Raw genomic sequence first — 3,702 nt, forward strand, 5'->3', positions numbered from 1 at the left:
TAGTAAGAAAGGTTTTGAAAATGGGTATTCCAATGTTAAGCGCATTAGCTACTCTTTTGAAAATGCGCTATATAAATGTCATATATTATTATTATTATTATTATTATTATTATTATTATTATTATTATTATTATTATTATTATTATTATTATTATTTTATTAATATTATTATTATCATTATTATTATTATTTTTATTATTATTATTATTATTAATATCGGAGAAAACAAAGTGAGCATGTCTATGTACATGTATTGAAACAGGAAAACAATGTAATTAGCTGGAGCTTCAGACGTTATTTTAAGGTACGATAAAGCTATATATATATAGACAGATAGATAGATAGATAGATAGATAGATAGATAGATAGATAGATAGATAGATAGATGAAACACAGCAACCAGGGAAATGCACAATGCAACAGAGGATTTGAGAGGAACCTATTGATTGTCTTGTAATTCGTTTTTAGTTTTAGTAAGAGTTTTACGGCACTTGCAACACAATAAAGTCGTATAAGTACCGAAGATTAGAAGTGTTACAAGAGAGTAACAAACACAAAAAAGAGGAAGGGAGATAGAGACGATATAGATTTCAAAATGATTTTTTTTTAGAAATACTTAAAGTTTCAAAGAGATATTTGTCCTAGAAGTATTCTAAAAAGTGAAGAACACAACCCCGGGGGTACAAAATGACCCCTGGGAGTACGGAACGGCCATAACTGGGTAAAACGCAAAACTTTACTTCCTTTTACAGTGTTCGCCTACAGAGGCGGGATTGGTCTGTTCTGGTTTCAGAAAAAGGACGGTGAAACTACGACAGTCACATCAGATGGATATCCCATCATTCTGAGAAAGTATAGGAGAAGTTTGGGGAGGAAAAGGTCTGATGCTGTTGAGGAGGCCTAGTTCCAGAAGGATGCAGCAATACGCCATAACCGTGTATGGTTGAAAGAAAGGTTTAGCAGCGTCTTTTAAGGGGGCAAGCGGGGTCTTTTAAACCAATTATCGGCTCAGATTGAAGCGTACATAAATTATTCTGTCACTAAAATTACCTTTCTTCTGATTCCCCATAATTGTAAGATGAAATAATATTTAGGTCCTTGGTATCAAAACTGCCATTAAAACATCAAGTGTCCTTGGTAACGAGCCAAAATAGAAACGAAATGTTCATGAATGCCATGCTTTTTTACCTGCTCAGCAAGTCAAAACCCTCTCTCTATTTTCTAATCTTTTTTTTTAAGATATTGTTTTAAAATTTTGCCTATGAAATAGAGAGAGAGAGAGAGAGAGAGAGAGAGAGAGAGAGAGAGAGAGAGAGAAATATAAATGGTAAAATGGTATAGGTTTAACGCCACTATCAACACTATTAGGTTATTTAAGAGGCGGGGGCCTCCGAGTTTAACGTCCATCTCCGAAAGGACCGAGCCAAATGGGAAATTCGTGTAATTTCTCAAGGACACAACTTTGAGAGAAAGAGAGAAAGAGAGAGAGAGAGAGAGAGAGAGAGAGAGAGAGAGAGAGAGAGAGAGAGACAGAGAGAGAGAGAGAGAGAGAGAGAGAGAGAGAGAGAGAGAGATTTGGAGTAGGTTGTTTCAGCTCATAAAACATGCATTTACTAATGTCCTGTCTTGTTGTGCGTATGCGTGAGTGCACCTAACCTTTGTAACATTCCACTGCCGTTGTAAGCAAAGACTAATATCTCCCTGTGAGAAGAATAACGATTGTCATTGTCATAGGAAGTTGTGATTTGTACTTTCAGAAATACCTCTACTCAGGTGCCCTGTAAATCTCCCCCCTCCCCCCCCCCCCACCCCGCCCAAAAAAAATTATACTTTTTGTTTGAGAAAATGAAGAGAAACTGATTCTCTTCCAACACAACAACTTTCTCTTTACGCAATTCATTAGAATCTTGTGGTTGTTTTAGACACTTGGAAATATATATAAGAGTAGGTGTTTTTCTGGACTAAAATAACCCCAACTTTTTTAAAAATCGGTTACGAACACCAAATCGACACATCTTCAGACTGTTAGTTTCTTCCGTGATGTACCTTGATGTAATATCACACCAGGAACGGGGACTGCGTATCCGGTACAAATACCTTGCACATTGCACAACTCTTATGCACAGTGGGGGGCTCGTGGTCGCAGGAGAGAGCTGACTCCTCTTGCCCGGAAGTGGTGTGAGGACTTCGGAATTCTAAACACGAAAGAGTCACTCAGTGCAAAAGAAAACAGTGACATGGCATAGGTTTAACGTCCCTATCAACACTATCAGGTTATGTAAGAAGCGGGACCTCTGAGTTCAACGTCCATCTTCGGAAGGACTCAGCCAAATGGGAAATTTGTTTAAAGTGCATTTCCAAAGGACACAACATCAGACCGAGAGCTGAGGCTCGAACTCCTGTACCTGCAATCTCAGCATTGCATAACGGTGGGCTACCCAAGCCACCTCACTCAGTGCCGATTATAGAGCGAATTCCTTGTTTTCAAGTATAATGAGGAATGGCGTGTTGCACGATCAGCTATATATTATAAGCTGGGCCCCCTTTCAATGAAAGGGATGATCGGTTCCTTAATATAAGCTGAAAGTCATTGGCCTACTATATTTACACTCTACTGGAATGGGGCAATAAATCTTGAGAGATGCAAAAAATCATAAGGTCTAGATCTATACTCTCAAAACAAAATGCGCCTCGCCAAATATCACTTCCGGATTTTCTAAAATTACAGAGACAGAAGCGTCGGCCTACAAAAGCGATCGGCGAAATAAAGAAATTTAGCTTTTTGCAGCAAAACTGTCTCAAAACTGAAAAAACCAAGGGCGCCATTTCTGGAGAATATTTTAAAGAATCTTTTGGCGAAAACCGCATGTCGATCGATGCAGCCATTTAAAAGCCTTTTGAATAGCAAAATTCGGCCACCACAAATAGATAATAGATTACAGCAATGTATTTTTAAAAAACCTTGAAGTTTGATTTCCTGCCTGTTTTGCTCTGGGCGTAGTTCTAATGCACCTTTTCTCTTTTTGTTAATCTTCTTCTGTTTTGTTTATTTGATAGTCTGAAATAGGTAATTTGGTAGCCTAGTGGTTAGGCTACCTGATTCGTAATCGTGAGATTGCGGGTTGGACGGTTCGAGCCTCAGCTCTGTCCGACGTTGTGTCCTTGGGAAAGGAGGCACCTGACACGAATTTCCCACCTGGCTCGGTCCTATCGGAGACGGACGTCAAACTCGCAGCCCCACCTCTTAAATAACCTAGAGTTGGTTGAGGCGTTAAAACCATACCATTTCATTTAACGAGATAATTTGGAACACGGCCTATTGCTTGGACTTATCTAAATCTAAAGAGTTTGGTAGCACCGTTAGTTGAGTTGATATCAGTCTGGAACGTGGTATGGATGACCCTGGTTTAAATCTTCCAACATAACATTCTAACCTAACGCTGGTTGGTTTTGGAGATATTTAACCCTATCCGTACGCCCTGGGGACATTTTGTACCCTCGTGGTTGTATTCTTCACATTTCAGAATACTGCTACTACGAAGATCTCTTTGAAACTTTCAGTATTTCTTAAAAAATCATTTTGACGGACTGCTAAGCAAAGCCCATGGATCGGATTAATAGATAGATAGATAGATAGATAGATAGAAAGATAGATAGATAGATAGATAGATAGATAGATAGATAGATAGATAGATAGATAGA

This window comes from Aplysia californica, unplaced genomic scaffold (genome assembly GCF_000002075.1).
Source record: "Aplysia californica isolate F4 #8 unplaced genomic scaffold, AplCal3.0 scaffold00193, whole genome shotgun sequence".
In the NCBI taxonomy this organism is placed as follows: Eukaryota; Metazoa; Mollusca; class Gastropoda; order Aplysiida; family Aplysiidae; genus Aplysia; species Aplysia californica.